The 25,913-nt window shown below is 38.7% G+C and overlaps 1 pseudogene; it reads left to right on the plus strand.

Annotated features, from left to right (window-relative positions):
- Positions 1–6,475: 6,475 nt before the first annotated feature.
- LOC148015366 (putative carboxylesterase 18) lies at positions 6,476–9,172 on the plus strand (annotated as a pseudogene).
- Positions 9,173–25,913: the final 16,741 nt, after the last annotated feature.

Consider the following 25,913-nt stretch of genomic DNA (forward strand, 5'->3'; position numbering starts at 1 on the left):
TGGACTGAGATAGTTACTACTGCCATACATGCAATTAATAGATCCCTGTGCACTACTATTGGCTATCAAGTGTTGTAGATGAGGTATGGTTTGGAAAACCTCCATCATATGCTCATTAAGATGTTAGCAAAGCTACTTCTAATAGCTTTTCCCCATCTTAATAGTCCTTGCTTTTCTAAATGTCAATATTTACCTCTCCTTAAAGCTATGTGACTTGTATAAGTATTATCTAATGGTAATTTACATATGGCATGATAGTCCTTTCTTGGGCCGTGTCGCATGAGGTATTTGTGGGGGGATTGGACCTCACTTTCCCCGCTACCACATGGTCGCACAATGAGGTAGTGGGGCACCAAAAAACTTGGTCCCCCTTACCCTTGCCTCAAAATGGCTCTACTAAGTCCATATTAGTGGGGCGGACCGCCACAGCTGTTGCTCTTTTCCACAGTGTAGAAGGGGTTTTAATAATCGAAAGGTCGTATCCATTAGGGATTAGAGAGAGAAGGAAGTAGAGAATAGGAGATAGAAGAGAAGAAAAAGAATATGCAAGCGATTCAAATCTGCCAAAGCCTTTACACAATATAAAGACAAATCTCAATGATTCAAAGCACTATGTATTGATAGAACTCGAGAAGATAAACAAAATCCTTTTCTGGGACTACTTGGAAGTAATTTTCAAGCATTAGATCTCCTGGAGCTCCTTGGGAGACCAAAAATGTGCATCAAACACTAGCTTCTTCTCTGCTACTCAAATGAAAAATCTAATGGTTCCATTAATGTGGCAATCCATGCATCAATTCAAACACGTGATCAGAAATATCATGGATCTCTCTTTCTTATTCTTCCCATTCGAAGTGTTATTTGCTACTTGAAAACTATGATCATACACCACACAAATTTAGAAGTCCCCCTTTTTGCATGAGTTCTTCCAAACTGGTTGAAAAGTAAGTTGTTTTCTACATGTCACTCTATTCTAGAAGTTTACTACACCTTTTTTGGATATTTATAAGAAATAATATCCAAAAGATAAAAAATAGGCTAAACTTGGCCCAAGAATCCCATATTTTTGAACCATCCATATTATGGATACTAACATTAATGACTAAGATGACATTAACTCTCTAGATTAATAAAAAAGATCGATGATGATGCACTCAAGGGTTTTTCACACAGTGTTTGCATAATGGCATGACACCAATCCACACCCCACTATGTTCCTTGTTTTTTAAACCTATAGCTCCTTTTTTTCACATGTGAGCTATGGCCATGGCAAAGTCACCTTGGTTGTTGGTGAGGTGGTTTTTGTGGTTTTAATGGCACCCATCGTGCATCGGATTGTTGTGTCGTCTACACATGTCTTCTTGTCATGACACTTCATGGTTGTTGCAGATGTAGGTTCGATATCTATAAAACGGTGTTGCCTCCTTCTTCAAGGCGTGTGCTCCATCTTTTGTTATCATCATCAGCTAAGTACACCATAAATCCTTGATTTTGTTTAGTAAATTCATTGTTGAAGAGCTGCTTTCTCTGTGTTATTGAATACATTTTGTTGAATGGTAAGAGTGTGCTTGCATGCAAGGTTCAAAGTTTGTGTCATTATTAATTTTATGTTGGAGTGGCTTATTTTGGCCACCTGCATGCATGCTTCTGCGTGCAATAGTTTTTCCAATATCTGCAAGAGGGGTAACATGTAGCACATAACAATTCCATTCTTCTCTTTGACCTTCATCAATGACTACTTTGTGCAAGCCAACAAATGATATGGCCGTTTCAATTAATGTGGCAATCCATGCATCAATTCAAACACAGTCCATTGCTTGTCATTCTTTACTCCCCGCAACATGTCTATCAAAACATTCAGTTCCCCTACAAAGGCTAACTGAATGATTTTGGAAACTTCACCTTGACGATTTTCCTTATTAATTGTATTCTTCCCTTTGCGCACCCAATTTGGCATTTTTTTGTGCTGAAAACTTTGAATTTTCACTCTTCTTTTGGTTGCCACTATTTTCAATGGTAGTGCCAATTCTTAGAAAAAGTTGCCGATTCATCCTCCTCGATGGCATAGTAGCCATTTGATATGACTTTACCCCTTTTGTGTTTTGAATCGGGTGCTTGCATGCACATATACTTATACTGCACCAGTGGAATGGACTTTCAATTTTCATAGCCATCGATTGATTATGCATTTCTAATTGTGGCAATATGATTTCCAGGAATTGTTTGCCTCTTCGATTGTATTTTGCATCTTCACAATCAAGATGCATGTAAGCTCTTGCACAGTTGTGTTCTTTCCCACAACTATGCAAGTGGCTAGAATGTATGCATGCAACATTTTGCTTGCAAGGTATTGTTTCTGCTGATATATTGTGATTAGTTTGTAGGGGTGCAGTCCAAAGCTATCACATGTCTGGACTCAAAGGATAGTTGTTTGATTATATCTTTGGAGTTTGGGTCACTTTACCCTTGATTGATTAGGAACTTTCAAAATTGATCAAGGAAACACTGGTTTAATTTGATTTGTATATGTTTATGCATGTGGCATGATGTCCCATACAATTGCATTGCGTGCACTATTTTTGAAAGTCTTGTTGTGTTGCTTGCAAAAGAAGCTCACTCGCATAAATGTTTTGCAGAGGTGTTCAATCCTTATTCACTTCGTCAACACACCTCTTCTATTGTGGAATTGCTTCAATAGGTAGCTCTTCGAAAACCGTGTTTGGTAAGTTTTCCAATTAAGTTTGATTCCATGATTGCTAGATAGATTGAGGGAATAAAATCCCTAATTGTTTACCACTTCATCTTTAGTGTCAAATTTTGCAGTTGAAATGCTAGTTTCAAATGACCAAGGCAAATCGCAAGTGATTGACTAACTATTCTTGTCTTTGGAATTGACATGATGCACATAAGAAGACTGTTATAATGTTTGTTGCCATATAAAATGAAATAATGACATTTCATTCCATGTCGTTGATTGGCATAAGTAGGATTTCATTGATCTTAAGAAACATGAAACTTCTATATTTAATGTGTTGCTAAAATAAGGTATTTCAAAATTCTAGAAATATTCTTGAAATGCAATGGTTCTTTGAATACATCTCGATAAACATTCTCATTCCAATACATGGACATACATTTTCATGTTTGTGATGGTTTTCGTCAATGTTAATTATATAGATTTTTTAAATTTACATAGTGTTCTTAAAACATGGATGTGAATACATATCTCTAATTACGGTTTGCTTAGTGAGGGTAGAAAGTATTCATCATTTCTCTTAGAATGTCATCTAACTTTATTTGTATGATTCTTTCAATCTTCTTGTAAACTACTAAATTTGCTAACAAAATGGAACTTCTAATTTTTGTCACTATACGCTATAGTTAATCCACACATTTGAGATTTATGAGTTTCCTAAGCTCATGAGTGCTCATCGATGGCTACTCTAAGTCCCTTTGTGTACTTATGTTGAAGCTAAAAGCTAAAAAATCGCAACAGTCTAGACATGTATAGAGACATGCATGAATAAAATTTGAGGCTTGACTTATCAAAGGAATTGTGCTAGTACTATGGAAGGATTTAGGATATATGCATGCTTAAACATCTTCACTAATGTATAGTGAGACTCAAATTTCAACTCTCCACCTTTACGCTATGGCAGGAGGTGATATGTTTCCTCGCATTCCTTTTGCACTTTCAGGCATGCAGGGCCAATATTATAGTCACACGGAGATGGACCTCCACATTGCTTCGCAAGAAGAAGAGGTGTAATTGATAGCCAAGCTCATCTATCATCTTTCATGGCACCATTTGCATCTTACCTTATTGGCATGATACGTTCTAAGTTTTTGTCATGGGATCCAAGCATGAGCACCTTAGAAATGCGCCCACCAACTATCCACATACCTATTTGTCCTATGTAATTGAACCAATGCTTCACAGGACAAATTATCCACATACGTATTTGCATCTTACCTTATTGGCATGATGCGTTCTAGGTTTTCGTCATGGGATCCAAGCATGAGCACCTCAAAAATGCGCCCACCAACTATCCACATACCTATTTGCATCTTATGGCATGATGCATTCTAGGTTTTCTTCATGGGATCCAAGCATGAGCACCTTAGAAATGCACCCACCAACTATCCACATACCTATTTGTCCTATGTAATTGAACCAATGCTTCATGAAAAGATACATCATAAAATTTGCCTTCACAGCCCATTCCCTCCCAATCCATTCCTTCATAGTCCATCCCATCCAATGATTCCGTTGCAAAACCCTCATCACCTAATTATGGAGACACAGATGAGCAAACACAACCAAAATCATGCTACATGATGGCTTCTACAAACTCTTGCAAGAACTCTGTGATAGTGGAGTGGCCACATCCAAAAGTGTTGGCGATGTGTGCATGCATGTTCCCTAAAGCTAGTAGCATCACACAAATGGCAACTTTCTTCTCCATGGTGAAAATACAATTGGGCATGTTATGGAGAGGAGTGGGAATATTGCCTTGTTGCAACTACAGATGAAGAAGGTCACACAAGGATGTGAAAAGTAGATATGGCAGCCTAAATAGCTCCCGCCATTGCTCACCATACTCCCTAGCATAGAAGACGAAATGGTTCCACCAGTGGACCGAAGACCTTGGTTTAATGTACTAATATAGGATTTTCTCTCCATGATTCCTTTCAAATCTTAGGCGTTACCAAACAGATGATGTCGCACCCCAAAGCAAGACAATATGGGATGGGTGAAATGGCCGAAGACATCTTTGTTCTCATCTTCCCAGGGCAACATAGAAGGATGTGAGAAGAGGCGTGCAGTATCCCAAGAAGTGACAATCTCAATGAGAGTTGATTGGATAATGGGCAAGACATGTCTTAGAAAGGACCAAGTGCACTCCCTGTGTTGTCTTGCTCCTAGAATTTGTCTATGTAGGGGACAACGTAGCAAAGGACGACTCATTGTCTGCAACATACAATAAATCAATTGTCACTATGCATTAAATCATGTTCCTTTAGAGATAGAATCAATTAGGAAGGATGAATTATAATATGAACCACAACAATTTTATCACAATGATAGTCGCATTCATCCTAGTGGATTGAATAAATGTCAACATTATGAGAAAGGAAACATAAAATTTTAGATGGAAAGTCAATTTGTGTGTGCATGTCTTTTAGTTTTCATGCAAATGGTTCACTGTTGTCAACAAAGTATCTTCATACATGTGGATTACAGTAAGAATGGAGGTTTAGTTATTTAAAAAAAAAACATATATTTCATACAAGTGATGTTGCAAACCATGACAATACATCAATATTTGTTCCCAACTATTGTTATTAATAAAGCTATGATTCTATGCTCCATCATGCAAAGGACTTGAAGTTACCTATCCCCAATGCTGCGTATGATCCTCACTTGGAATCCTTGCAGTCCGTGTGTGAAGCAGAGAATCCTTGTGACTGCATATGCTTATATACCTTCGATGGTTTTGGGGCCATCGTCCTTCAAACACTGAAACATGCTTCATAACAGTTCAAGCCTAATATATATTATTGAAAACAATACATAAAGTTTTCAGATCATATGTGTCATGCGAAAGCAAGTTGTAAATTTTGAGAGATATGCCACTATTGATTCTATGTCTTTTAGATTCACCCTGTAGAAGTACAAATGTTTTCTGTAGAATTTCATTATGAGCACAAGTGCATTGGAAGCTCTCTTCATAATGAATTTGTGTAACACAACAATCATATTGCCAAACAAGGTCAATGCAGAGCTGTTTTCTTGGTATGTGCAACAAATGTAGGAATCTCTATTTGTTTATGGTAGCAGATGTTATTGTTATAGCTGATGTGAATGCTGTGTTTTATTTTGGAATTGCTATGCATATTATACAAAGTAGTGATCTGTTGTGATTGGGTGTTGATATGTTTATGATTATTGATGGGGGAGGGGGTTGTGTTATATTAGTCTGACTGAAACTCACTATAAAAATTATGATGACGATTATCTCTTTGATATGGAGGGTCTTTGATTATGTCGGCATGTAAAAAGAAAGAGCAATGTAAAAAAGCTATAAAATTACAGGTTTTCATGAAGAGAACTTTTAATTGTACCTATTGCCAATTATGTGTGTGGTCCTCAAAACCCTCGCGTAGGGTTCAATGATTACAACGCTAGAGCGTGCTGATTCGCTTGTGTTGCTTCAGGGGGGGATCTGAGTATTGTAGAGAAAAGTTATCCTTTGTGGAACACTGACGAGATTTGGTAATGTTTGCCCATCTTTTGATTTCGTGGCACGACAGAATTTGAGTGCCGGTTTGCAATTTGTGTGTGTGTGTGTGAGAGAGAGAGAGAGAGAGAGAGAGAGAGAGAGAGAGAGAGAGGACATTCAGATTTTGGTTTAATCAACGTATGACATGTCTAACTCCATGCCTCCACTGCCCTTGGTGTGACCGCATGGTTAACGGGGGAACCCAGGTACCGTCTTTGCACCCTGGTGCCCCTGGTATGACACAGCTCTAAATTGTTTCCTTCATCGTATCTCATGTGCGCTGTGTAGGAGAGGAATCCAAGAACTCTCGAGAGGCATGCATACTTTTTGTGGTAGTCGTATCGCACTCGTTGCCCCACGCACACACACATACAAACTCTCTCTCTCTCTCAGTGTGCGCGCCAGTGTGCAGAGGAGATGGAGGAGTTCGGGGAATCTGCGACGGAGTCGTGGCCGCCCATCCCTGCGCGGATCAAGCTCTGGGCAGGTCAGCACAGCCATCAACAGCTGGGGGCGCCGCGGCGATGGCACCTTGAATCGCCGCATCAGTAACCTCTTGGAGTTCAATGGCGGGGCCTTGATCTCCAATCCGCATCCAATGGCGACGATGGAGTCTCTTCCAAGGACCTCCCCATCGACTCCCAACCGCACTCGGACGTCTGGGCTCGCATCTGCTCCCTCCCCATCCCACAACGACAACAGGATCCTCATGATCATAATAATAACAATCACGATGGCGATGGCAGCACAGTCAATGTCCAAAAGACCAGTGACGATGGTCATGGCAGCACTGTCAATTCCCCCAAAGGCATGGCCCCTATGCTTGTCATCTTTTACTACCACGGCGGCGGCTTCGCTCAATTCTCCCCCGACTGCCGCCCCTTCGACGCCTTCTGCCGCCGTCTCCGCTGCACCTGCCGTGCCGCCGTCGTCTCTATCCACTACCGCCGGTCCCCCGAGCACAAGTGCCCAGCTGCCTACGACGACTCCTTCGCGGCCCTGGCTTGGCTCCCGTCGCCGGCGGCCCGGGAGCACGTTCCCCCGGCCGCCGACATCTCGAACTGCATCCTCTTGGGTACAACATCGTGCATCACGTTGGCTGCAAAGCTGCCGAGGCGGCGGGCGACCTGGATCTGGTTGGAGTTGTGGGGCATGCACTTCTGTTCCCTGCCTTTGGAGGGGAGGGGTGGACGGCCTCAGAGGTCCACCTTGCAGATGCATCCATTGCGGGGCCTAGCAGCGCAGATTGGTGCTGGAGGGCTTTCCTCCCTCCTGGGGTCAACAGAGATCACCCTGCGTGCAACATCTTGGGGCCTAATGCACCTCCCATATCTGGATTGCAGCTCCCCCCCAATACTTGTGTTGATTGCAGAGTATGATTCTCTCAAGGACAGATAAATTGAGTATGTCCGGGGATTGAAGAAAGCAGGTAAAGATGCCCAATTGCTGGAGACATGGATTAGCGAGCATTGTGGCTAACTGCTGCTATGTATAAAGAATTGTTTGTACAGGAGAAATTAGAGTAATGCATTCAGAATAAAGATTCCCTACCTCTGATTCACGTTGATTGCCACATAGTAAATATATAATTTACCAGTGGCCAGATAAATTGCTGTCTATTACCATGACTGACCTGGGATTGATGAAACCAGGACTGACTGTCAATTGCTGTCTTCACCTCTTTGACAATCCCCAGCAGAGTTCTGATTTGTTATCCGATTTGCAGGCAGGGATTAGCCAGCGTTGTGCCTAAGCAATGCTATATATGAAACTGTTTACTGAGAAGAAATTAGACTAATGCATTCAGAATAAAGATTCCCTGATTCGCATTAATTATCAGTGGCAAGATGAAATGCTGTCCAATTGCTGTCTATTAGCATTAACTGCTCAGGATTGATGAAAGCAGGAAGGATGTCCCAGTGCTGTACTATAAGGGTGGAGTGCATTTGTTCACGTCTTTGACAATTCCCAGCAGGACTTGTGACTTATTAGTAATGCTATGTATCAAACTGTTTAAAAAGAAGCTGTTAGGCTAATGCATTCAGGATAGAGATGCTCTGCTTCAGATTCTGAACAAGTGCCGTATGGTGAATACATAAATTTCCAGTAGCAAGATGAAAGTCAGCATAGATATCTGTTTTGAAATAAAGAAAAGCAGCATGGTTGTCAATGTTATGCTTACTGCCCTGAAAGCTAGCTGCACCGTGATACCAGCATGCATGGTATTGACTTACATGGATGGCAAAGATTGATGGTAAGAGAAGTAATCATTATATTATCTATATGCTGCTCCAAGTTTGAGAGTGGGTAGGCCCTCTTTGGATGGCTCTGTTGAATGACTCCTCCCTTGGATGATCAGCTTTATTCAAATTTGTATTCTTGGAATCTTTCTTCACAACAGGTTTGCTGCACATCTCTTGATCAGCTGATGTTAGGTATTAATATGGATTGTACAACACTGAGAAGAACAAAGATTATATGTTAAAATTGCTTGACATCCTTGTTGTTATGGCCCAAGCAGAACTGCCAGTGTGATGCCATAGAAGAGCCAACCAAAATCAGATTGAATTTAGAGCTTCCAAGGCTACCACTCTAACTGGCAACAGACATGATAACTTTCTTAGCAAAACTATTTGGTGGCAATCTTTTGAGTAATGGAATGGTGGTGTGAACTTTTGAGTTTTCCCATATCCCTTTCACTCACTCCTACTCAATAGTGTTATGTGCACTTCTCTGCCAATTGACATGTATATTGATTTATGGGTCTTGCCCAATGAAGACGAGTTTGCTAAATGCACCTGCCAAACTTAGGTAAAATTGCAGCAATACCTTTTCATAGGCGAATGTTTTTGTTTTGTTGTACTAGGATTGAGTGGCAAAAGGAGTGTGTTAATAATAGCATTGTGGGTTTTGGTAGTGAACTACTAAATATTCTCCCCTAAATGACAAATTCTTGAAGACATTCTCAGATATGAGTGCGTTGTGTGGATTTTGTCTCCTTATATGCTCAACTTGCTTGAGGGGAAGGTGGCAACTCTTGTAGAGATGCTAGGTCATGTGTTGTATGTTCTTTCTAATCCTAGTGGTATTATACTCTCTAGGACGAAATGTGTATGCTTTTGGATAGAAAATGTGAGCCCTTGGAGATGCTAAAGCCATTACTACATTTTGTTAGATATGCACAATGCCCAACCCTCATAAGTTACTCCTAATGATCCATGGCATACAAGTTGTAAGGCTTCCATTAAGAGAAGCCATGTGAGCCCATGCCCTAGATATTAGTTGGGTCGTATCTTGTACTGTGAGTTTAGCCTTTGGGTTAAGAGCAATTAAGTTGATAGCAACTCGAGGCACATTGCATTGAGTTATGGATGTGGGAGTATCAAAGCCGGAAAGCTATAATGTCCCCCCCCCCCCCCCCCCCCCCCCCCCCCCCCCGTGACCCTCGTGCTCCCCCCCGTGTCTTTCACATAAGAACCCCTCCCCCCCCCCACTAAAAGAAATTTTTAATTTTTTTTAAATTTTTTACCCTCCCTCTCTCTCCTTGTGCCGTGTGCATGGCGGGGAGAGAGAGAGAGAGAGAGAGAGAGAGTAGTGAGAGAAGAGGGGGCATGCAGCCCCCCCAGATGGCGGGGAAGCACCATCTTTCCCCCCCATACCTCCCTCCCTCCTTATAAGAGGGCCAGCATAGCCCCTCTCTCCCCCGTCACCTGTATCGATGCCCCCTCCTCGGCTCGTCGACAAGCAACAAGCTTTTTCCCCCCTCGTCCTGGAGCAGCCGCAAGCCCCCCCCCCTCGGACGTCAAACGGCTGAAACCTCCCTTCCCCCCCTTTGTGTTCGTCACCATTCCCCCCCCTTCGTGTGGCAGCAACAACGCCCCCCCCCCCCCCCCCCGTGAAGAGAGAGAGAGAGAGAGAGAAGAGAAGAAGAAGAAGAAGAAGAAGAAGAGGTAGAAGGAGAGAAGAGAGAAGGAGAAGTGGAAGAGGAGAGGGAGAGAAGAAGAGAAGGAGAGAGAGAAGAGAAGAAGAAGAATAAGAGAAAAAGAAGTAAAAGAGGAAGAGGAGAGGGAGAGAAGAAGAGAAGGAGAGAGGGAAGGAGAAGAGGAGGAAAAGAAGATCGAGAGGAAGAAGAGGGAGAGAAAAAGAGGAGAGGGAGAGAGAGAGGAGAAGAAGAGAAAAGAAGAAGAAGAGGAAGGAGAGAGAGAAAGAAGGAGAAGAGGAGAGAGAGAGAGAGAGAGGGAGTGAGAGTTGGTGAGGTATTGAGGGCCGTGTCCAGGAGCCGCGTTCATGAAGCCATCTTTTTCAAGCCACCCCCTCATCGACGAAGGTTACTTTCTTACGACCCTTCCTTCCCGAGCCTGTCATCTTGAAGGCCGTTAAGGCTCGGACTATCCAAACTCCGCGTGTCAAATGGCTCCCAAAAAGAGAGTTGCGGGAAGTGTAAGTGCCAAAGCTACCATTGGTACTGGTAATGCGGGAGAGGCGAGCGGAGCGACCAATGCAACAAATGCCCCTACGATCATGAATCAAACCCAGGTTTCTTTTGAATATCCTAGGTAATCAATGTTGATTAAGCATATTTTGTATTATTTCTAGAAGAAATAAAGGGGTAGTTAGATGCATGGAACAAGAACAAGCATTAGGACTTTTCGTTTACTCTAAGTGCTAGGTTGCATGCATGAAATGGTAGAGTATGGAGTTCACATAAGTTTATATGCATGGAATGATAGCTTTTACACACATAGAATGATAAGGTTTTCGCATTATTTCACATAAAATAATAGCTTTTAAACCAGTTTAGTGCATGGATAGTCATTTAGAATTCATGCTTCGCAATCATGACTAAAAGAAACATATGAAATGTTAGTTTCCGTTCGCAAGATGCATTTGCATCGATGGATAGAAACCTAGACTTTCATATACGCAAGTCACATGTGATCTGGTGCATTAGGAATAAGTATTCATTGCCAGAGTTAAAGGTCATTTAAGATGTACAAATATACTAAACGCACCATGTGCATGATGGGTAAGGATGATTAGAAAACTCTGCATAGTACCACACTAAGAGAGATGGAAGGGACGCATGCATCTAGACTGTATCCTGAAGGCCTAGATGAAGACTCTTGCATTGCCAAGTGTGTTAACTAAACTTGGTTAGAACTGGAAGAATAAAAGACCTTTAGTCGGGTTGCGAATAAGGCATGTCCATTGCCTTGGTTGACCAGTTAATGCTTTGAGTTAGGGTTAAGATACCATAAGGTAAAATCCAAGGGAAAGAGCAAGTTAAAATAAGTTAACTTACCAAGAACATTTGCTTGCATGATCTTGTTTGAAATTATTGTGAACTTGCCAAGTCGTGAACGATCCAGCATCGGATGCTGGGAGCATCCGGGAATTAAAAGGAATCACACCTTAGCAGTTGGTCGTACAAACGGCCTCCGAAATATTCGTGATTGTACACTTAGGTACATTATTTGATCTCTTTGCTCAAGGAACTAATTCAAGGAAAAACGCTTAATGCTTTAGGTTAAAAGCCTGGACGGAGAGGCAGAAACAATTACCTCCGCCTGTCTGCCTGGCCCTGTCCAAGGGGGTTGTTAGCCACGCCGGGTATATGGACCTAACCCGCCGCGAGAGGTCTCTCCATGGGTGTTGCTTGGAGCGGGAGGATGCTTGGGTGGCAGGGGAGGATCTGGCTATAAATTCCTTGCCTCCGGATCCCGCACAAGAGGCCGATGTGACTCGAGATGGGATCTCGAGGCCCGTGTACTAGTCAACAGGCGGAACTTGGAGCAGCAATCCTGTAGATTGCTGGGATAGCCCTCAAGCATGATATTGGATGTACTCCGGAATTATGATAAATAAAGAATAGATATTTGAGAAAAAGAAACTTGCTTGATATTGTTTTTGTGTCAGTGCCTAAGTTATGTGAAGGAACTAGTGATTAAGTTGATTAATTAAGGAAGCTGCTTTTGCATGTCAAAACATAATGTGGTAGGTAATTAGATAACTAAAGCAAACCGAGGAAAGTGCGGTGGATGTGACTTAGGTCCGTCCTACGGAAGGGTGGTCCCGATTAACTGGGAACTTTTCTCAAATGACGAGATATCGAGACTATAAAGATCTAGTATCCATAGAGTTAGAATCCCGATTTATGTTGTTTTAGGGGGAAGGAATGGGACTATGCCTTATGGCAGAGAGGTTGAGCTTCGCATCCCTCTCGTTTCCCATTCTCCATGAACCAAGTGCAGCATGAATCCGCTTTGACTCTGTTGTTCCTACGCAAAGTTGTTCATCTGCTAGAGCTCGACGCTAGCTACTTCCTAGAGACCTTGCTGATAGGAAAGGAACCCTGACTTCAGGTCGGTCCTAAGTGGGAACGGCCGGACACTTCCGCTCGGGGTAGACTCGAGAAGACCTAGTTCGCAAACCTTGTGACATTCCTTGCGAGTGCCAGGCGCAGCTTTCTAGACCCTCCTCCCGATGGGCTGCTAAGACGTATCCCACAAGCAGACGAGCGTACACGTTACAAAAGCAGTCCTTGGCTTTTTTGGGCCCAACCGAGGGGAGGGATTTTTAGGTGGCTCCTATCATGAGGAGAGGCCATGTGTGATCCTAGACATTGGCTTGCCTTGACTTGTATGTTAGATAAGGTCTCTATAACTGGATGGCAAAAAGGTGATCATTCTAAATCTAGTCTTTTGGGTTAAATAGAGTAGTTAAGTTGGTAGTAACTAAGAGCACAATGTATTGAGTTGTAGGGTGTGTGGGAGTTATTAGGGACCCATCTTTTAGGTTTTGGGGATTGTAGAAGTGGCCCTTGGCTAGGCTTAGGGAGACAATGGCCCTCTTGAAGGAATCCAAAGGCAATACCCTCAGCCCAAGATCCCAAAGGCAGCGTCCTTGGCTTAATAAAGGGAATATTCTTTCATTGACTAGTGAATATTTATATTGTGGTATGTTTGTCAAGTTGATTCAACCACCTTTGTAGGCTATAAAAGAGAGACCCCTCCAAAGGCATTCTTGTTTATCTTTCACCTAGTTAAAGTACTTCAGGTAATATTACTAAGAGGACATGACGATGGATTATTCAAGTTGATGAGTAGCATTTAATGTCAACACTTCGCATCATCTAGATTTCTTTCAAAAAAGTGGTACATAGCATTTATTTATTCAATACATAATTCTCGTTTAAAATAAAAAAATTAATAGCACAATTATCATCAGCTAGTTAGTAACATGTAGCATCATCCTTTAGAATTCTAAAAAAGAATTCTACGATACAATAATTAGTCAATTAATAACAACTTTTGGACTCTCTCTCTCTCTCTCTCTCTCTCTCTCTCTCTCAAATTAGCTCACACACACACACACACACACACACAAACACACACATTGAGCTCTCATCATTTGTCATTTGTTAATTTCAATTGTATTATATCTTATTCTCTCCAATCTCATTAGAATAGCTTGCTTGATATTCTTGTAGTATAATCTAAATGTACATAGTTAGGAGCTTGTATTTTGGAACAACATCTGTATCCCTCAAATTAGATATGTTTGCATGCATAAGTGTCTTCAAACAATTTTTTGATTTTTTCATGACCTCCCTCTTTGGTGCAAGGTTGGAACTTGAGGAAGATGATTAGACTTGAAATCTTGCCTTAATAGTAAGATGTGTCCAAATACTCATTAAATTGTGATGACAACAACACCCAAGCCAACCTAAGAGCCAAACATATGGAATACATCAATGGGTCTACAACTTGGAAGCAGAAAATGTAGCCTTGAAGGACCCACTTTTTAAGGTGCACATGTGCTTGGCTAAACAAGGTAGAAGTTGGCTATAGAGATGACTACAACTAATACAAAGATTGAACATGAAGTCAAGGACATGACAATAAGATTGTAAGAGGAGGTACAAAAGGAAATCAAAAAAAGGGAAGAAGAAGATATACAAGGTATGATATACACTATTTTTTCTTTAGTTAATGAAGCTACATTGAAAAGAAAATTGAATCTCATGCATGACTACGAGAACTTCCTGACAACTAGTGGCATGAAGAAACATAAGAGGAACTAGAAGATGAAGATTGCCAAGAATGTTTAGAGTCATACATATTAGAAACCAAATTGAGACCAATATTGAAAAATCAAGGGTTCAATTGATTGATACCATGGCACATCACCAAACAAGGAAATAAACAAGCAACTATGGAGTTTAGAGACATACAAGATAAAGTTGAAGTACTAAAGTAATTAAAACTGGCGTTTCGTGCGCGCTTCGCACGCACTGAACGTTAGGCCGCTTGCCTCGAAGCGGCGGCAACTTCGTTCAACAATCCATTTCTCATATTTCTCTCTTCTCTTTTTCCTCTCTCTCTCTCTCTCTCCCCCCCAAAATTCCCTATGTCTAATTCTCTTTCTCTCTCTCTCTCTCTCTCTCTGCCTTCTATTTTAGTTTTTTTCCTCTCCTGGTTCTCTCTCTCTCTCTCTCTCTCTCTCCTTTTATTCTTCCCTCTCTTCTCTCTTTTCCTTCTCTCTCCCTCTCCTCTTTTTTCCTTTTTTTTCTTCTTCTCTCTCTCTCTCTCTCTTCATTCTCTTTTTAAAATTTTTCTTTTCTCTCTCTCTCTCTCTCTCTCTCTCCTTTTCTTCTCTTTGCACTTTTCTTCTTCTCTCTCTTTCTCTCTCTCCTCTCTTTTCCTTCTCTCTTTCTCCTCTATTTTTTAATCTCTCTCTCTTTTTAAATTTTATCTTTTCTATCTCTGTAATTCTCTCTACATGTTCTCTCTCTCTTCTTCTTCTTCTTTTACTGTCTTCCCCTCCCCCTCAGTCTCTCTTAAAGTATGTAAATTTTATCTTTTCCTTATATATAATTCTCTCTCTTCTCCTCTCTCTCTCTCTCTGTGTTCCCTTTTCTTCTTCTCCCCTTTCTCCTAATTTTCCTTTTTTTCTTCTCTCCCTCTCTCTCTTTTAAATTTTATATTTTTCTTCTCTTCTTTTCTCTTTTAAATTTTATATTATCTCTCTCTCTCTCACTCAAAAAATATTTAAATTTTAAAAAGACTTTTCTCTTTTCTCTTTTTTTCCATCTCTCTTCCTCTTTTTCTCTCTCTTCTTTTTATTATTCTTCTCTCTCTCTCCCCCCCTCTCCTCTCCTTTCCTTCTCTCTCCTCTTTTTTCTTTTTTTCTTCTCTCTTTAAATTTTTTCTCTTTTTTTAAATTTTATCTTTCCTCTCTCTATAATTCTCTTTGTGTTCCAATTCTCTCTCTTCTTCTTCTTATTTTCACTCTCTCATTTTCTTCTCTCTGTCTCTGTTCCCCCTCTCTCCTCTTTTTTCCTTTTTTATTTTCCTCTCTCTCTCTTTCTATTAAATTTTATATTTCCTCTCTCTATAATTCTCTTTCTCTCTGTTCCCTCCCTCTCCTCTTCTTTCTTTTTTGCTCTTTGTATCTCTCTCTCTCTCTCTCTCTCTCTCTCTCTCTCTCTCTCTCCTTATTTTAATTAAGAAGAAAGTTTTTTTTCTTTTTCTTTTTTTTTTCTTTCTTTTAAATTTTATCTTTCTTTTCTCTATAATTCTTTCTCTTCTTCTTCTTATTTTCTCTCTCTCATTTTCTTCTCTTTGTCTCTCTCCACCCTCTCTCCTCTCTTTTTCATTTTTTTTCCTCTCTCTCTCTCTCTCTTAAATTTCATATTTTCTCTCTCTATAATTCTCTTTCTTTCTTTTAAATTTTATCTTTCCTCTCTCTATAATTCTCTCACTGTGTTCAAATTCTTTATCTTCTTATTTTCTCTCTCTCATTTTCTTGTCTATGTCTCTCTCTCCCCCTCTCTCCTCTCTTTTCCTTTTTTCTTTTCTTCTCTCTCTCTCTCTCTCTCTTAAATTTTATATTTTCTCTCTCTATAATTCTCTCTCTCTGTTCCCCCTCTCTCTCTCTCTCTCCCTCCCTCTCCTCTCCTTTCTTTTTTGCTCTTTGTATGTGTACACACACACACACACACACACACACACACACACACACACATATCTCTTCTTATTTTAATTAAACAAAAATTTTACATTAAAAAGTTTAATTTGAGAGAGAGAGAGAGGGAAAACCTAGGCCCTACGCATGAGAGAGAGAGGGGGAGGGGGAGAAGAAAAATGTTTAATTTAAAAAAACTATTCTCTTTCCTCTTTCTTCCCCTTCTCTCTCTGTCTTCTTCTTTTTATCATTCTTTTCTTCTTCTTCTTCTCTCTCTCTCTCTTTTATTCTATCTCCTTCTCAAAGTGTATGAAAAACTATGTTCGAAAAATTTTAAATTAAAAAAAGCTTTTAAAATGTTTAATTAAAAAAATTCAAATTAAAAAGTTTAATCTAACACACACACAGAGAGAGAGAGAGAGAGAGAGAGAGAGAGAGAGAGAGAGAGAGAACCTAGGCCCTACACATGAGAGAGAGGGGGGCCAGGGAGGGGGGGATGAATTTAATTAAAAAGGGAAGGGGGTTTTAATTAAAAAAAGGGAGGTGAGGAGGGGAGGCTTTAATGAAAAAAGGGAAGGGGAAGAGAAAATGAGATATTACACGTGAGAAAGAGAGGAGGGGATGGGGGTTTTGATTAAAGAAAAGAGGTTTGGAAAAGGGGGTAGATTTGGAAAGCCCTCTCGAAGTTCGGGGCTTTCTGAACCTATAGCTAAAATAATATAGTAGTAAGATGATTTTATTGAGGTGTCAAAACTACCATAGAAGAGTTAAAAAGGCCTAAGTGTTATGCTACTTTAGGGTTATTTACTTTGAGAAAAAATAACTCAAATTATTCTTCTTTTGAGTAGGGCAACTTCGTTGAAGTCATAAACTCTACTTTCATAACAAAATGAAGAAACTCCAAAGTTTTGTCCCTTCTTTCATTCATGCTTAAGTGCCCTTATTGTAATTCCAAAGACCCAAATTCCACACTTGTACCTTTGCTTAACTATGTAGGTTGAGATGCACCCAAGGTAAAGTCCTTTGACACATTCTTGGCTGCTTCTCTCATGAAAACATCAAAGAATGATGGCATTTGTGTTTGTTCAAAGTGGATAGTGAAGTTTCAACCAAAGTAACTTCTCATGTTCTTAGCCTTAATCATCATTGCTCAATATCCACTCATACTTTGAAGGCACTAATATAACTGAGACAAATATAAATGATGGTAAACACATACTCTACCTTGCATACCATGTTTTACATGGAATCATATTTGCCTTTTATTATTGTTTCAAATGCTTTATATATCTTCAAATATCAATCAAAGTCATGATCATACTATATGAATATAAAATAGAACAATAGGATGGAATAGATTTTACTCCATGTTTGCCATATGGTACGAATATGATATGGTATGGTACAATACAATATAGTTTGTTTAGTATATTGTATAAATAGAAAAACATGGTATAATGAATACACTATATTTTTCAAGGCATATTAAATTAAACTTTCATGATAAACAATTTACAATCTTTACACAATCCACAATTTGACAAGTGAGGTGTGGTAGAGGCTAAAGTTGCATAGCATAGATGATTGATGAGACTAGTCACTATATGACAAAGTGACAGCACTAAGCATGAAAAAAAGATAACAAAATGGAGCAATAAGACTCAAGACTTGAGAGGCAAGGGAGACCTAGAGGAGTGATAATTGGAGAGAAATCTCAAGGCACTCAAAGTCTAAAGATGATATATTCTCTAATGTTAGGAGTTGCCACAATTTTTGTTGCCCAAGAACCCAAGAGTCTCTATTACTAATGCCAAGTGATGTTACAAACACTTAGTTCTAAGAATCATTAGGTAGATTATTTGATTAGGTTTCCCCAATGGTGGGTCTAAAGTAACCATATATGTTATCTATCTCATCTCACAAAGGCAAGGGTATGTATTTGACTAGGTCTAATAGAAGGCTATTAAAAGATATGGAACTAACTCATAGTAGTAACTCTATAAATTATATAGAAATTATAGAATTCATTACATCAAATAATTTAAAAAAATAAGGCCTTAGATAGACCACAAGATTTTAGATGCTTAACTTAATTGAAGAAATTATCTCTTTGATGTAGACAATTTCAAACTAATAATATATGTTATCTATCTCATCACAAAGGCTAGAGTATGTATTTGACTAGGTCCAATAGAAGGCTATTAAAAGGCATGGAACTAACTCACAATAATATCTCAATATATTATAGAGAAACTATAGAAATCATTACATCAAGTAACTAAAAAGTAATAAGGCATTGGATAGACCACAATATTTTAGGTGCTTAACTTCATTGTAGAAATTCTCTCTCTGATGTATATTAGGGAAAATCGCAAACTATAGAGTTATAAGAACATCAAATGTGTTATATTGACTTGGTGGGAAAAATCAAAGGAACAATGAATGGCTAACCAAACCACATAAGCCCAAAGGGTAAAAGCCACACACACACACACACACACACACACACACACACACACACACACACACACACACACACACACACACACACACACACACACACACACACACACACACACACACACACACACACACACACACACACACACACACACACACACACACACACACACACATAGAATTACAAACTATAAAGTCATAAGAAAATCAAATGTGTTATATTGGCTTGGTGGGAAAAATCAAAGGAACAATGAATGGTTAACCAAACCACATTAGCCCAAAGGGAAAAAGCCACACCTCAATCTATATAGACATGCCTCCATGCTATTGAGGTCTTTTCATGGCATTGGATTTGCATGTGTTGGCTACACATATTGTAATAGTCACATGCTTTGTGGCTTAATAAAAAATAGATGGCCATGTGCACACAACCTTAGTATGCCCATTTATAGTATGTATCAAAACAAAACATATAGATGGTAGAGAGATAAAACATTTGATGATAGAGTTTTGCATGCAAAATATCATGTAGATGAGTGTGCTTATATGGACAATATAACTAATGTGACTAATCTAAGTAGAAATGGGATTGATAAGTTGTTAGATATGGAAACTCTTGCAAGAGTTCTCAACCATTGTTTTAACCCAAAAATATTGAAAATAAAGTCATTAGTGACCAACATTGCATTATATGGGAATTTTCTTGCAATTATAAAAGGGAAAGATACTTTGATGTGATCAAAATAACATGCATTTAGTGCCAATGAAATTTCTTTCATTAGAATGTCTAGAAATAGATTTAGATGCACACCTTGCACTAGAAGAATGAAAAATGACTTGGCTAATAGAAGGGTGATTGTTTAGATTCATTGGTGGATTGGAAGGCTGGTTGTTGGTTTGGATTCATTTGTGGGGACTTGGAGCAAGTGATTAAGGATATTGGGTCATGCCAAGCATAGGAGAAGTAACATTAGGGCCAATTTTGAGGCCAAATAAGTTGTAAGAGTATTTGACTGATTTCTTGCTCATATCATAACTAGATAAAAATAGGAGAAGATGATACTTTATTAATTTCTTGTTTTCTCTAGCTTTAGGGTGGAATGAGCGTGAGATAATGGTAACATCTTTTTGTTGTCTTTCTTATCTCTCTCTTTTCATTTTTTAATGTTTAATAGGCCCATAACTAAAACATTTGACTAGGAACTCAAAAAAACATCCCATTTTCCTAGAAGTATGATTATGACCTCTAAACAATTGTTTTCCAAATTCTAGTTATGTTTTATTTTTGGGCTTTCAATACTTTCATTTTTCTACTTTTCACATAATGTTTTGTTGTTTCTATTTGCATCTTTCTCTTCTTTGTTCTCTTGGTCTTTTCACCATTTTCCTTTCTTTGTGATTATTTGGGACCTTGAAAGAAGCACAAGGCATAATTTCCATTGCAAGAAACAAGAAAATTGTTAAGGTATTGTTTGGAATACTAGGAGCACTCATTTTCTTTGTGTTTTGTTTATCGATGTAAGTTCGGTAAAAGTGAAGAGCAATTAGGAGCTTTTACGGAATTTAAAGGAAGGGAAGCTGACTAGGAAGCACAAGTAAATACTAAAAATTTTCACGATAGCTACCAAAGTCCTAAATAGGCTAGAACTAGCAAAGGCCCTCAAAACATAATGAATTGTAAATTTAAAATGATTAGAAATCCTTGAACATTTAAATAATTTTGAGTAGTGTGCTTACTTTGCATCTTGTAATTCAAATATAATGTGCATTAAAAAGCACCACTACTAAGTGAGTCAGAAAAATTAAGTGAGATGATTCGAATGGGTCACTAGTGGCCCTAAGGATGTGCATGAATGGAGTTCTTGACAAAAGGCACTTTGAAAAAATAGACCTTGCCCAATTGTAAAAGAGAAGCCCATTTTTAAAGCAAGAAAAAACCTTAATCAAGCATTCCTATGGTTGCAAAATTTCAAGCTTATCCTTTCCCTTTCTTGTTCTATCAACTTTATTATGTGAAATCTGTTGTATGCAAGCTTGGAGGAGAGAACCAGTGTGTGTGCTTGTGATCTAGCTTGCCTATTTTGTTTCCCTACTCTCGATTGTAGGCCTCTCAATCTTATATCCTCATTTCTTGAGTTGGCTCAAGTTTGAGATCTAGAGAGACAAAGAGAGTTTGTAATATATATATATATATATATATATATATATATATATATACATATATATATATATAGAGAGAGAGAGAGAGAGAGAGAGAGAGAGAGAGAGAGAGAGAGAGAGAGAGAGAGAGAGAGAGAGAGAGAGAGAGAGAGAGAGAGAGAGAGAGAGAGAGAGAGAGAGAGAGAGAGAGAGAGAGAGAGAGAGAGAGAGAGAGAGAGAGAGAGAGAGAGAGAGAGAGAGAGAGAGAGAGAGAGAGAGAGAGATCTGCTTTGATTGGAGGAACATGTGAGGCATCACCATCTTGCATGGCTCGTGGGTTCAAGATTCATGGGGCTTGAAGTTTGTGTGTAGGAGGGATTTTCAGAATTTGGAAGCCTCCAACTAGTTAGACAACAATTATCGATGATTTTTTGTGCTTTGACTATTGATTGGATTAGCCTACATAGCTTGGTAGGTTATAGATTTCATTTGGGACTAGTTAAGTGAGTAGACATGCATGGTAGGAGAACTCATGGGGTGAGAGACTATGAGAGATCTATTGAGTGAGAGTGTATAAAAAAATATGAACGAATTCGTATGGCATGGTAGACATGAGAAGCCACATTTTGGTTCCATGGCCAAGATATGATGGAGTCTCATTTGATTGATCTTCCAACCATAGACTAAAAGAGGAATAGATTGGGCTTTCTCACAATAATGAGTTCATGTGGAAACCTTCTACATCATAAACTAGGAAGGCATGTTAGAGGAAACCAATCTGGAAGTGTTTGGATTCTTTTTCTTTTGATAGATTTGGATTTTTTATGTGATTTTTTAGATTATGATTTTTTCTTATTAGATTAATGAAAAATGAGAAAAAAAAATCAAAAATAACATCACCACTTGTCATGTAATCATCTGTCTATGCATTCTAGTGACTTGCAAGTATTTTTGAATTTTTGTGTGATTGAAAGGAGAGAAAAATGAGAAATTTATAAGTTTCTTAAAATTTTGACTCATCTTTATTAATATTATTTTTATGCAAAAATTCAAATATATTATGAGCCAAGTGTTGGATGACAACTAGCTAGATGTAGTCTTCTATAGGTAGCTCGAAAAGGCTATGTATATAGGCATCACTGGGTGTTGTTTGCTGACTTGATCATCATTGAAAAGTGAGCTAAAAATCATTGTGGATTTCTAGTTATGCTATAATAATTTTGATTTTTCATGGATTTATTTAATACATACATGAGGGATAATGCCCATAGTTGCTAGAGAAGATTGTCTTGCAATGATTATGAGAGTTACATCAAATTTGGATGGAATGAGAATTGTGTGGAATTTGTCAAAATTTTACTTATTGTTTCCCAAAAAATTTCCAAAATTTGTGAAATTTCAAAATCTTGAAATGAACAGCTCATGGAAATTGGTATGTCTATGACATTAGTGGTGCTAAAACAGATTGTTTAATAGAAGTTTTGTGAAGTATGAGTTCTAAATGGATGTGTTCTGAAATTCTCTAAGATTTTTAAAAATATTATGTAAATTTTTTCTAGAATTCGATATAATGTTGCAAACTTGATAATTGGATGAATACGGAACCAAACTAGCTAGTAGATGGTATGCTTGGCTAGGGAGATTGACTATCAAGGCTATTGTTGTTTGATATTTTATTTGTCAATCTATATTTGCAACCAAATCAGGTCCAAAACCTACAACTCATGCAATTTTCAAGATTTTAAACCATGGTCTTCAATGGGTTTTATAGTTAGAAAAAGCAGTCTCCTAGTGAGTATCAAGTAGCTTCTCCATGGGTACATTCTTGTCATAGTTTGGAGAGTTTCTGATTGGGCTCATTGAGAGAAGTTGGCCACACTTTTATTTCAATTTTTGTTTGCAATTTATTGATCTGAAGTTGGTTTATTTAGTTGAGGGTTTTTACCCAACTGCATGTACACCTAAGGTATTTTTAGGACACCATGAGCTAGTTTGGGATCTTAATAGCACACAATTTGACTATATTGGTTGCCATTGACCATAAATCAGTTGGATTATAAAATTTTTAGTTTTTTAATGGAAATTTTCAGATTTTGAACTAGCTTTGAACCTTCTATACTTGGTGACAATGAGCGTTTTGAGCCATACAGTATTGCAAGCTTAGGGTAGTCCCCTTGTGGATACTGCTCTTTTCAATGTAAGATGGCTAATGGTAGTAAAGTTAGGACATTTGGGGTTTTAAAAGATTGGTCGATAAAGATAGTAGGTGTCCAAATTTTTGTGAAACTTCATTGTCATAAAGGGAGTGGACTATGACATCTTGCCAGGTAAACCTTGGATTAGAGGAAGATGAGTGATTGAGGACTAGGGTAATGGGTTAATGTTCTTCAAAAATCAAAGAGAAGTAGTCCGCATAGAGATAGATACCCAGAAGACATCACCCATCAATCTAGATGCCATTTTTGCAATGCTCAAGGAAGGATCACATAGCAACCCCAACTATGGCTCTTTAATTAAATGCATTTCATGTCTAGAGGACATGTGTGATTGGATGCATGTTCTTGCAACCATCGACTTGTTGTTCTTTGATTATGAGGATGATTATAAGAAAGTAGTCAAGAAAGTGAGCACTCACATAATAGTTATGGATGAACGTATACCTAAGGATGACAACTTGCCCATTGTGCCTCTTTTCATGATGTCTAGAAGCTTGAAAAAGAAATCTTCTTGCATGATCTACCATCTTCCTACGAATAAGTTGGAGCTAGCTATAATTCTTGAGTATCTAAATTGGACCAAGGTGCACAACTTGAATCTATTGTACAATTGGGCCCTTAAAAAAGAATGAAGAAATGATTGCAATTGATAAGCAAATAAATGATATGTCTTTAGACTAAGAAGACTTAGATGATGAATACATGGATTGCAACTCTAGAAATGAAACATCTACCAATGAAGTAGAGATCATCGATCATGATACAAATGGATGTACAATTGAGAAAATAATTGTGCACTAAAAGACACAAGCAACTAATATATTGCTTATAGAGAAAGGAGTGATTCGAATGGATTCTGAATGATCATGGTTAGAGCATTTTGATGTTGTGGACTATGAATAGGCAAGATTGAACCAAGTTGAGTTGACACATATGTACAAATCACACATTGAATCTAATCTATGACCACTTGGTGAAACTCTCTCTTCTAGCTAAGGATTTGAGGTCAACTCCAAATTCGAGGTTAGCTTTGATAGTGACCTTGAGATGACCACCCGAGACTCAATGCACTAAGAGGAAACTCCTAGTCCACTTATGGCATGAAAATTTGATAGAGGCTAGAAATAAATAACCCAAACATTCAAAGGTCCAACAACAAAAGAAACCCTAGTATCTCCCCAAGTGGTTCACAAACTTCAAGAAATGTGACTAAATCATGATAGGGATAGACCAATGAACTACTTGAAGGACTTGCTAGATTTAAGAAAGCCAACTTGGCCAATGAAGGGGAGAAGCCCTGCTTAGCCAAAATGACCTAATGGTAGAGGAGGAGACTAATCTTGTCAGTCTCTTAAAATAATTCTTTGATATATTCACTTCGTCTATGGATGAATTAAAAGAAAAAGGCCGTAGCATTGTCACACATAACATCCCTATGGTCCAAGACACCATGCTAGTAAGACAAGAACCATGGATCCTAAGCATGCTCATACTACTAAGGAAGAAATTGATAAACTCTTAAGAGAGGGATTCATCTCTACGAGATTGAGCACATGGGCTGGGTATCTTGTATAGTCCTTGCACCCAAGAAAAATGGAAAACTAGAGTGTGTGTGAACTATAGAAAGGTCAATGCCACTACAAATTGAGACAACTATCCCTTATGTATACTGAGCACATACTTGAGAGAGTAGCAAGAAAGGAAGATTACAACTTCATGGATATATTTTCAAGATATAACAAAGTGCAGGTTCATCTAAATGATAGGCACAATATGAATTTTGCTACCACATGGAGAGTGTTTGCATATATAGTCATGCCCTTTGGCCTAACTAATATCCATGCTACTTTCCAATGCCTTATGTGTGTGATCTTCAAGGACATGTTATGAAAATGGCTGGAAGTATTTGTTGATGATCTCTATGTTCATACTAATCGGGAGGAGTACTTAGAGAAGCTTTGCATCATTGTTGGAGATGAAGACACAATGATCTCTCATTGAAGCCCTTGAAGTGCAATACCAGGGCATGTTGTGTCAAGGAATAGGATTACTACTAGCTTGTCAAAAAAGAAAACATATATATGTATAAAAATGATCATTGATCTTCCACCATTGATTGACTACAAGGGTGTTTAGTGCTTTCTTGAGCATATAGGATACTATTGATAGTTTGTATTGAACTATGTATTAATTGATTGACCCTTGTACAAGTTGTTGATTGTTTTTGAGTGGATTGAGGAATGCTAGCATACATGTGAAAAGTTGAAGAAGGATCTTACTACAACATTCATCTTGCGAGTCCTAGACTAGTCAATAAAATTCCACATGCACATTGATGCATCAAAGTTTGCTATGGGAGAAGCGTCGTGCCAGCCTAGAGAGCATAACATGGTTTTTCTAGTGAGTTTTGTGAGTAGCTAGCTCATGGATGTAGAGGTACATTATTGTACATCCCAATGTAGGGCATTTGTTTAAGAAATAGACAAGCCATATATGAAACAACAGTGAAATATTTAAAAGGGAAAGCCATGGAGAGAAACCAGAGGGTCCATATCATTTGCTGACCCCTTAAGGACTTAGAAGTAAGAAAGCACTTAGTGAATGTTAAGTAAAAAATAAAGGGGCCTACTTGTTACACTTTGAGTTGGGGGTAAAGGTGCATGTGCCTAGCCGCTTGTATATTAGTTACATTGATAGTACCCACATACCCACACACCTATACACTACAGGTGTTGGCGAGCACCCATCATTATCACTTCATTATTTATTATTTTAGTCATATTTGAATAAAGGGAAGGCTGGTCACACATTATGACTATTGGAGTTCCCATATCTTCTCTCTCTCTCT

The sequence above is a fragment of the Lygodium microphyllum genome, chromosome 24 (genome assembly GCF_053477565.2).
Source record: "Lygodium microphyllum isolate KBCC chromosome 24, Lygodium_microphyllum_v1.1.10, whole genome shotgun sequence".
Classification (NCBI taxonomy): Eukaryota; Viridiplantae; Streptophyta; class Polypodiopsida; order Schizaeales; family Lygodiaceae; genus Lygodium; species Lygodium microphyllum.